The 11,602-nt window shown below is 37.7% G+C and overlaps 1 pseudogene; it reads left to right on the top strand.

Moving 5' to 3' along the window:
• On the top strand, window positions 1-1,061 carry LOC104663660 (annotated as a pseudogene).
• The last annotated feature ends 10,541 nt before the right edge of the window (window positions 1,062-11,602 follow it).

Raw genomic sequence — 11,602 nt, forward strand, 5'->3', positions numbered from 1 at the left:
ATGGAATGTAAGGTAGGAAGGTGACAGAAGATGAATAGTTAATACGCAATACTAACGGTCTCAAACCCAACCATGGGGACATAACTGGAAACAGAAAGAAACGGAGATGCCACTGAGAAATTTATGGAGAAGTTTTAGGAACACTTGGAGAATAAGAAGGTGATTCTCAGCATGTGCAGAAAAATGACAACTTGGAGCAAAAGGTTTGGTGCCAAAAATAGGGAGAGAGAAAGGTCAGGGACGTCGATTTATTTTTGCACTGCTTTTATTGCTAAATGTTCTGAAAGGATCATTTCCTGCCCCATGACAAAAAAATGCTCTATCAGCACCAGCCCAGAGTCTCCATGGAAATCACAATGGAAGGTGGCTCAATCAAATTCAACAAGAGAGGGACTTGTCATTGCAAGTCTCAGTTGATTGCGGGAAGAGGTCACATTTTGTAGAGGACTTTAGAGACAGAGTCTTTAAAAAAATTCTTGTTACATTTTCAAATTATGAATTGAAATTCTACCACCATCATTATAAAATATTAAACCTCATTTTAATATGAAATAGTAAAATGCTGCCCAGCTCAACATTGGCGATGTTCTCTCTGTGGGCACCATGCCTGAGGGTACGATCATATGCTGCTTGGAGGAGAAGCCTAGAGACCATGGCAAGCTGACCCAGGCATCAGGGAACTATGCCAGCGTTATCTCCCACAACCCTGAGACCAAGAAGACCCGTGTAAAGCTACCCTCTGGCTCCAAGAAGGTTACCTCCTCAGCCAACAGAGCTGCGGTTGGTGTGGTGGCTGGAGGTGGCCAAATTGACAAACCCATCTTGAAGGCTGGCCGGGCACACTACAAATATAAGGCAAAGAGGAACTGCTGGCCACAAGTATGGGGTGGGGTGTGAACATGAACCCTGTGGAGCATCACTTTGGAGGTGGCAGCCACCAGCACATCGGCAAGCCCTCCACCATCCTCAGAGATGCCTCTACTGGCCAAAGTGAGTCTCATTGCTGTCCACCAGACTGGATAGTCTCGGGAACCAAGATCGGGCAGCAGAAAGAGAACTAGTGCTGAGGGGCTCAATAAAGTTTGTCCTTATGCCATCAAAAAAGAGAGAGAGAGAGGGAAGAAAGAAGTTGTGAATCGTGTTAATCAGTGCTAAATCATGAAAAACTGTCTTTTGTATTTTTTTCCTGAGGAGAAACCTGCAATCTAAGATTGAATTTCTACATGTATTTACATTTCCATCCCCCTCTCTTTACTAAGCGCCTACAGTAGGCATAGCAAGCAGCATACAACGTATCTTACCATAGAGCGGATAATGTCTACATTGACATATCTGATTCAATATCTGACATCTAAAAGTGTGGCCTATATCTTGACTACCCTGAACTTTCATTGTGGATATTAGATGAGATCTCTGGGATCTATTAATTTCTTTTTGTTTTTTTGAGATGGAGTTTCACTGTCGCCCAGGCTGGAATGCAGTGGTGCCATCTCAGTTGACTGCAGTCTCCACCTCCTGGGTTCAAACATTTCTCCTGCTTCAAGCTCCAGAGTAGCTGGGATTACAGGCACCTGGCACCACACCCAGTTAATTTTTGTATTTTGGGTAGAGACGAGGTTTCACCATGTTGGCCAGGCTGGTCTTGAACTCCTGACTTCAAGTGAACCTGCCTGCCTTGGCCACCCAAAGTGCTGGAAGTACAGGCGTGAGCCACCACTCCTGCCTGGGATCAATTAATTTCTAACAATACTTTTAACCTTCTGCCAATGTTCTGAATCCATGGGAGAGTAAAGTGAGTAAACACTTGATTTTATTTAAGCAGTTAATCAAGACCGGGCATGGTGGCTCACACCTGTAATTCCAGCACTGTGGGAGGCAGAGGTGGGTGGATCACGTGAGGTCAGGAGTTTGAGACCAGCCTGGCCAACATGGTGAAACCCCATTTCTACTAAAAATACGAAATTAGCGGGGTATAGTGGCACATGCCTGTATTCCCAGCTACTCAGGAAGCTGAGGTAGGAGAATCACTTGAACCCAGGAGGCAGAGGTTGCAGTGAGCCAAGATCATGCCATTGCACTCCAGCCTGGGCAACAAGAGCAAAACTCCATCTCAAAAAAAAAAAAAAGTTAATCAAAATACTTGGAAAAACATTTATCATCAAGTGTAAAAGGCCCTGGTTATCTATTTCTACTGACAAGGACAACCCCAGCTACAAGGAACCGTTTATTTTTGCTGTGTGTTGATTTACTAATAGGAAACTGGTAATAAATTATTCAAAAATTTTTTCTGGAAAATGACAGGAAAGAGATTGGTGAATCCTTCCTTGTTAAATTAGTTGCCTTTTAAAAAGAAAACAGACTCTCAATTTTTCGGTGCAGAACCTAGCAGTTAATAAGGTAGAATCATCTTCTTGAAAGTCAATAAATAATTCTATAAAACAACCATAACTTATTCATGGTGGTGTCTTAAGCGTGATTTAAAAAGACTAATTTGATTTGGAAGAAGTAGGTGGGCATTAGAGGGAAAAGAAGGGAAAATGAGATTTTCTGTATGGGACAAATAATACTCAGATGGAACCTAAGACTGGAAAACTTCAGAAATTATTCATTGTTTTCTTGTTCATTTGTGTGTTTTCTTCTGTATTTCCAGAACTCAGAAACAAAAAAATTTGCTTTAGACAACTTCATTTTGATAACTCAAAGCCTTACTTTTATCTCTCCCTGCTCTTTTTTTCCATAGCCTTTCTTTCTCAATGAACAAATATTTATTGCACACATATATTATATCAGAAGTTTGCAAGAAGTTTGCAAAGTAAACAAGACAAAGGCGCATAATAACTGATAATGTATTTTCATATCATCCCCATTAAGGACCAAAATTGGTTACAGAAGATAATAAGGAAACACTATTATGATTCTCATGTTGGTTCAGTCATTATTTTTATAGACATAAAAATAATACATGTAAGGGTTGAATTTCTGTAATATGAAGGCCTCCAAAATGCAAATCTTCCCTCAAATATATTATTGGAGAGACACAGAGTCTTTTTTAAAAAACAACACAGAAAACTTTTCTTTGGGTTTTTTAATTCATTCAGCATATATCAGTTGATGATCTATTTCTCACACAAGTCTTCAGGGACTACAAGTGTTATTTTGCTGCTGTTTGCTTTCTTTTTTTAGAAAAGCTTTGTAAGTTCAGTAGTATGTGCACAGGTTCGTTATACAGGTAAACTCATGTCATGGGAGTTTGTTGTACAGATTATTTCATCTCCCAGTTACTAAGCCTAGTACCCAACAGTTATTTTTTCTGTTTCTCTCCCTCCTCCCACCCTCCACCCTCAAGTAGACCCCAGTGTTTGTTGTTCCCTTTGTGTCCATGAGTTGTCATCATTTAGCTCCCACTTATAAGCAAGAACATGTGGTATTTGATTTTAGTTTCCTGTGTTAGTTTGCTAAGGGTAAAGGCCTCCAGCTCCATCCATGATCCCCCAAAAGATATGATATCATTTTTTATGGCTGCATAGTATTCCATGGTGTATATGTACCACATTTTCTTTATTCGATCTGTCCTTAATGGCCATTTAGGTTGATTCCATGTCTTTGCTATTGTGAATAGTGCTGCGATGAGAATTTGCATGCATGTGTCTTTATGGTAGAATGATTTATATTCCTCTGGGTATATATCCAGTAATGGGATTGCTGGGTCAAATAGCAGTTCTGTTTTAGGCTCTTGCAGAATCATCACACTGTTTTCTTTGCTTTCTAAGAGCAATCTAAGCTGATGGTTTATCATTTATTTTATTCTTCTATGGAAACCATAGAAAACCGTCTATTTCTGAAGTATGAACCTTTCACGAGTACTTTGTTCCGCTTCATTCTCCTTAATAATTGTGTAGAATGTCCTGTCTTTTCCTCTAATTATCTCTGTTAGAGAATACTTTGGTTGTAGGTACTCAGACAAATAACCCAGATGGCATGTGTCTGTGATACAATCTCTGTAATACTATGCTCAGGGTCTGTATCTTAGACCTCTTCCTTAAGTAAACCAATTATATGTGTATTTAGTTTAGTGACTCATGTGTAACTCACATATCTCCCATCTCAGCTTAGGAAGCACAGTCCTCTCTCCCTGTGGGGCCTACTTATATCATCTCATTTCTTTCCTTTACTTTCCTTATATCCAATTTAGAATCCAATAGCCTGCAAAATACATTCCAATTCAGTGTTTTTTGATCTATAAGGCTCATTCCAGTGCACAGTTCTCTAATCCCATTATTTTACTGCAAGAGTTGTAAAGTAACGTAGGGTTGGATTTACTGCAACCAATTCAAAAGTATAGACAATGTTCACATTTTATATGAGTACATTCTGAAGGAATGCTATACCTAACAAAATGCTCTAGCTAATTAGACACTTAAATTGTGGCGGGGTGGCGGGGGGTGGGGGGTGTTTGGGAAATATAGAGAAAGAAGAGAAAAATTGATATCAATTTCTATCCTCAGAGAAACTTCAATGTGTTTTCAGGGCAGTCTCTGTTTTTACATTACACAAATCACCCAGGGTACACCTTCAGATATAAAAATATAAAGCAATTTTCTATTATCTTATTAGGAGCTCATAGTGAAGAGATAAAGTTCTTCATTTTTTGAGAATATAAATTCTTGTGTTTAATCAGTTTACCTTTAAAGTTGTTGTTTGGTTTGCAGGTTTTTATTAAGATGAAACTTAATGTGCTCCTTAACTACACATTACTTGGGAGTTGGAGATTCCGAAAAAAAAAAAGTAGGATTTAATGTTACGTTTATGCCCAGTTTGTTTGACATGTCTTTAGCATTGGGTGTTCCACAAGCATATTTGCTACCAAACCTGGCCCAGCTGAATGACTTGAGCTAAGAGCAATTTGAGCAGATCGTCAAAATACCCGAATCAGAATTTAAAGAGGAAACATAAAACAGAGAGAGTAACTGAGAGGTTAAACTAGCAGGGTGGCCTATGGAGAAACTACATCAGACCTTGTTTTGTGGCCATTATCTCTTCAGGATGGAATAAAAGGTGTCTCTCACCTCTCTTAGGAGGGCAGCCAAGCTTTCACATTCCTAAGGACAACACATTTTACCACCAGGGTACAGGTATTAATTAGCCCTCTTGAGTGTAAGTTGGGCAGCTCTGGATGCTGAGTGCAGAGAAGAGCTGCTGTTTAGTCAAGGCCAGTATGAAACTCTGTATTGGGGGTAGGGAGTTGAAGATTGAAAAGGAGAGTGCTTTTTGCCACCTTCTGAATACTGAGATGAGAAAGGACAGCATTTCTGGATTTCAGAATTTGGAGATCTAGGCCTGGTTGGTTGCTGGTGAAGAGAGGATCAAGGCTGCAGTGAGCCGTGATCTTACCACTGCACTCCAGCCTGGGTGACGGAGTGAGACCCTGTGTCAAAAACAATATTATTATCTTCTAAAGGATTTAAGAGATTTTTAACAGTAATGTTAAAGGTATGCAATTATTTCCATATGTTATGAAATTAGATCTTATTCTCTGGATTTTTTTTTTTAAGGCTGGGAAAAATTTGATGAGGTCTTGAATAGCTTTATTAGATTTACTCCTCATTCTATAAACTAAACCCACTTCAGAAAGATTAAAGAGTAAATTTTAATCAAATTTGGGGCAATGAAAAACCAGAATATAAGTGAGTCACAATATAAATGTATTTAACTTACACAAATTTAACACTGAATTCAGCAAAAAATTATACAAATTTAACAAATGAATTATGTATTTTCTCATGTTTTTCATTTAATGCATATAATCGTGTACATTAGATAGTTATCAATATATATAACTGTCCAGATTGTACAGACACAAACAAATACATATTGAATATTTGCTCAAACACAAAACTTCTCACATAGTAATATAATTGATGTATTAGTTATTATTCCTGTTAATAATAATACTGGCCAGGTGCAGTGGCTCATGCCTGCAATCTCAGCACTTGGGAGGTCAAGGCAGGAAGATCGCTTGAGACCAGGAGTTCAAGACCCACCTGGGCAACATAGTGAGTCCCTGTCTCTACAAAAATACGAAAATAAAACTAAGCCAGGCATGGTGGAGCGCACCTGTAGTCCCAGCTTCTAAGGAAGCTGACATGAGAGAATTGCTTAAACCTAGGAGGTCAAGGCTGTAGTGAGCCGTGATCACACCACTGCACTCCAGCCTGAGTGACAGAGTGAGACCCTGTCTCAAAAATAATATTATTATTTCCTGAAGGATTTAAGAGATTTTTTAAGAGCAATGTTAAATATATGCAATTATTTCCATATGTTTTGAAATTAGATCTTAACATCTTGATCAGAAAAATAAAAACCAGGTTCTTTGTACACAAAGTGACCTATTGCAAGGACCTCATGGATTTTTATGAAGCACAAATATATCAACAAATAATTCTAGCATAAAGATTAGGGAGAAGAGGAAGAAAGAAAGAAAAGGAAGAAAGTAAAAAAGAAAGCAAGGAAGGGAACAATGGGAAAAAGAAAGAGGGAATAGGAGAAAGAGGCAGAAGAAGGGAAGGCAGAGAGAGGGACAAGGAAAGAAAAAATGAAGAAAATCCCACGAGCCAGGAGAAGGTAGAGAACTAAAGTTACGAGGGAAGAAAAGAAAAGCTTCCACAAAGACTCTTACAAGTCAGATAGAGAAGAGAGTAGAAGGGTTCCCATAGCATAGGGAGGGGCCCTGAAAGAACATGACACATTCTGGGAACTCCCAGTTGCCCACGGAGCTGGCACTTATGCTGTGGGTACCTAGTTTGGGTGACAGGCCTTATCAGATGTGATGACTAATTTTATGTGTCAACTTAACAGGTTTAAGAGATGCCCATATAGATGGTAAAACATTACTTCTGGGTGTGTCGATGAAGGTACCCCTGGAAGCACGTCAGTATTTGAATCCACAGACTGAGTAAAGAAGATCGTCTGCCCTGGCATGGGTGGGCATGATCCAATCTGTTGAGGGCCTGAATAGAACAAACAGGCAGAGGAAAGGCAATTCACTCTCTTTGCTGAGCTGTACCATCTCTATTCTTTTATCGTCTAACATTGGAGCTCTTGGTTCTCTGGCCTTTTGACTTGGACATGGACTTACGCCTTTTTTTCCCCAGGCGTCAGGCCTTTGGACTTGGGCTGGAGCTATACCACTGGTTTTCCTGGCCCTCTAGCTAGCAGATAACAGATCATGGAGCTTCTCAGCCTCCATACGGGCATAAGCCAACCTCTCATAATAAATCTCTTTATGTGTAACTACTCTATTCATTCTGTTTCCCTGAAGAACTCTCACTAACACATCAGTCACCTTAAGGAGTTAGGTTTTATGTGGTAGATGTTGGGAAACAAAAACAGATTTTAAAGAAAAAAGCTTTTATGAGTATGGTAACAGGTATAAAAACATAAAGGAGTTAAAAAAGATGAAGGATACAGAAGCCAGTCAACTGGCTAGTGCAATAATTCTTAGGTGATTGCTGAATATAAACAGTGGTACTGTAAGTGGAGATAGATGTGGTGCACACTTAAGGGAAATTGGATTGATTATAAGCATAGAGGAGAAACAAGATTCTGAAATTTGAGTCTTGGTTGAGTGATGGGACTTGAGTTAATAAATGCTGCCCTGTGATAAAAGGAAAATGATTTTGAGAAATAAAGAAAAAAATGATTTTGAGAAGGGTTTGGATTGAGCTTTGGAAATATTATATTTATTGCACTTATCAGATAGTATCACAACTATCCATATATGTTTTTCTTACCCACTAGGATTTGAGTTCTTTGTGTTGAGGGCTATGGCTTAATTATAGATGTGGGTCCATGGTTTAGATCAATGTGCTTTCTATATCAGAGATGAAATATGCATTGTTTTATTTAACTTCCCTTTATCTTTAAAATTAAAGTGTCTCTATAAACATTATATTATCTTATGTAATGTTTAAAAACAAAACTAGTAATTGTTTTAGAAGCAAAAGCATGATTTATTTGCTATTTTCTGTGGTATAGATAAATAAAAAGCCTTACAAGTCCTAGATAGAAGTAAACGCATTTGTTAGGCCTGCATGGAGCTGCAGAAAACAGAAACCTGCCTACCCTGGCTTAACAACACAAAGGTCTTTCTTCTTGCATACCAAAATTGGGGGAGACATAGGCAAGTCAAGGCTGGTAAGACTTCTCCATGATGCCATTAAAAACCCAGAAAATTCCAGCTTTCTGTTACACCAACCCCAATGTGTGGCTTTTATTCTCACTTCCCCCAGAGAGCCGTTTCACCTTCAGGTATCAGATCCTTATTCTAGATAGGACAAAGGAGAAAAGGATAAAGATAAACAGCTAAAGAAATATGCCAACTAAATATGACTCCCTTTAAATTACTGTTCAGGTGCCCCATTCATTGATTTCTATTTACATCTAATTGACCAGGGTGTGGTTACATCTCTATTCCTATTGTAGGAAAGTAAGGAGGGATGACTATTTATAACTAAGCATATGTTTTCCCGAACAAAATAGGAATTGTGTAAGTTTAGAAAATGGCATACTTCCAACCCTATGATGCACCTTGAAATGGATATTGACTAGACAACTAGAAATTTCTTTCTCTTTTTTTTCTTTTTTGAAATTTTTTTGGGGTACATGAGATATTTTGATACAATGAATAATCATCACATCAGGGTAAATGGGGTATTCATCCCTTCAAGCATTTATCACCTATTCTGTTGCAAACAGTGCAATTGTGCTTTTTTTTTGACGGAGTTTCGCTTTTGTTGCTCAGGCTGGAGTGCAGTGGCACTATATCTGCTCACTGCCACCTCTGCCTACTGAGTTCAAGGGATTCTCCTGCCTCAGTCTCCCAAGTAGCTGGGATTACAGGTGCCCACCATCACGCCCAGCTAATTTTCTGTATTTTTACTAGAGACAGGATGTCACCACGTTGGCGAGGCTGGTTTTGAACGCCTATCCTCAGGAGATCCACCTGCCTCGGCCTCCCAAAGTGGTAGGATTACAGGCGTGAGTCACCATGCCCGGCCAATTATACTTTTATAGTTATATTTACATGTATAATAAATTGTTGTAGACGGTAGTCATTGCTGAGTTATTAAATACCAGATCTTATTCATTCTATCTAACTAACTTTTTGTATTCATTAACTATTCTCACTTCCCCTGTACCCTACTCTTCCCACCTTCTGGTAACCATTATTCGACTCTCTAGCTTCCTGAGTTCAACTGTTTTAAATTTTAGTTCCCATAAATTAGCAAGAGCATTCAAAGTTTGACTTTCTACACCTGGCATATTTCACTTAACCTAATCACCTCCAATTCCATCCATGTTGTTGCAAATGACAAAATCTCATTCTTTTGTATGGCTAAATAGTATTCTACTGTTTATATGTACCACGTTTTCTTTATCCATTCATCTGATGATGAACCCGCAGGTTGCTTCCAAATCTTGGCCATTATGAATACTACTGCAATAAAAATGGGAGTTCATACATTAGGTTGGTATAAAAGTAATTACAATTTTTGCCATTGAAAGCAATATCTCTTTGATATACTGATTTCCTTTCTTTTGGGTATATACCCAACAATGAGATGGCTGGATCACATGGTAATTGTATTTTTGTTTTTTGGGAGACCTCCATACTGTTTTGGATCTTGGCTGTACTAATTTACATTCACACCAACGGTGTACGAGAGTTCCCTTTTCTCCTCACTCTCACCGGCATTTGTTATTGCCTATCTTTTGTATAAAAGTCATTTTAACTGGGGTGAGATGATATCTCCTTGTAGTTTTGATGTGCATTTCACTGATTATCAATAATGTTGAGAAACTTTTTATATATTTGTTTGCTCTTTTTTTTTTTTTGAGACAGAGTCTCGCTCTGTCGCCCAGGCTGGAGTGCAGTGGCCAGTATGTCTTTTTTTTGAGAAATGTCTATTCAGGTATTTTGCCCATTTGTTAATTGAATTGTTAAATTATTTTTCTGTTCCACTGAACAGATCCTATTCAGTTTGAGATCCTTATATATTCTGGTTATTAATCCCTTGTCAGATGGCTAATTCCTTGTCAAGAAAGAGGTTTCTTTTTAAATAGACGATAGGTAGACATAGACATTTCTATATATACATATGTATGTATTAGATAAATATGCATATAATTGCATATACATGTTTATGCACATATTTGTACATATATATCTTACTTTTTAATCAATTATATAATCTCACAAGTATATAGGAATAAAGAAAACTGAGTGTTAAATGGCATAGATACCATTCTCTCAAATAGACTGTAGGTAGTCTTGAAACTTAATTTTTATATATATATGTATGTATATATGTGTACGTATATATGTATATAAGCCAAGAATAAAAGAGAATATTTTTTAGATGTGTAAAGGAATGATACATTTTGAAACAAAAGAAAAAAGTAATAAAGAACAAATTGAAAGATTTGAAAATATATGATTTTTTACTTCTGGAATTAAAATAAATACAACTAAAATATGAGAAAAATATCTAAATGTGAAATTCTTATATTTGATATGATAAAGGTATAAAGAGGTTAATATCTTCAGGACATAAAAATCTCACTCAAATGTATAAAGAGTACTGCAACATTTTAACAGATGAATGGATAAATAATATGAATAAACATTTGCTCAAGGGGAAAAAGAAAAAACCACTTGAGGATATTTGTCCTCACTGGTATTCAAATAAATGAAAATGACAACAATTTGGCATTTCATTTTATGCCTGTTAGAGAAATGAGAAAATTTTAAAGGGATTAATATCATTCTAAATTTCTATTCAGTGCACATTTATTGCTGATAGAATTGCAAACTGACATACACATTTTGGATGCAGGTTTGAGAGAAAATACTGAAATTCTAAGTGCCTGCCTTATTCTTTGCCCATTTCCAAGGAAACGATTCCTAACAGTTCTCTTTGCAATGTTTGCCATGGTTCATAGGCATCTTTTAAACCCTCCCCTGATTCCTGGCTCACAATCAAAGATCCCAGGGATCAGTGAAAGCATAAAGAGTATTACACAGTGGGCTTGAAAGGAGCCAACAGCCTCTACCACGTCAGTGAAAAACATTTCCCACTTCCGTATTTCATATTAGAGAGTAGCAAACTGACCAAATCAGATGATTTTTATTAGGAAATATGAATGCTAATGTGATGGTTAATTTTATGTGCCAACTTGCCTAAGCCATAGTACCAGTTATTCGGTCAAATGTCAGTCTAAATGTTTCTGTGGACGTACTTTTTTAGATGAGATTCACATTTATATCAGTAGACTTGGAGTAGAGCAGATTATTCACATTATTCTCCATGACGTGAGTGGGTCTCATCCAATTCGTTGAAAGCCTTGAGAGAAAAAGACTGGAGTCCCCTGAAGAAAGAGGGAATTCTTCCTCCAGACTGCTTTTGGACTAGCACTGCAACATCAACTCTTCCCTGGGTCTCCAGCCTGCCAACCTGTTCTGTGTGGATTTGGACTTGCCAGTCCTCACAATCATGGAAGCCAATTCTTTCTTTTTTTTTTTTTTTTTTTAAGATGGAGTCTT

The sequence above is a fragment of the Rhinopithecus roxellana genome, chromosome 13 (genome assembly GCF_007565055.1).
Source record: "Rhinopithecus roxellana isolate Shanxi Qingling chromosome 13, ASM756505v1, whole genome shotgun sequence".
In the NCBI taxonomy this organism is placed as follows: domain Eukaryota; kingdom Metazoa; phylum Chordata; class Mammalia; order Primates; family Cercopithecidae; genus Rhinopithecus; species Rhinopithecus roxellana.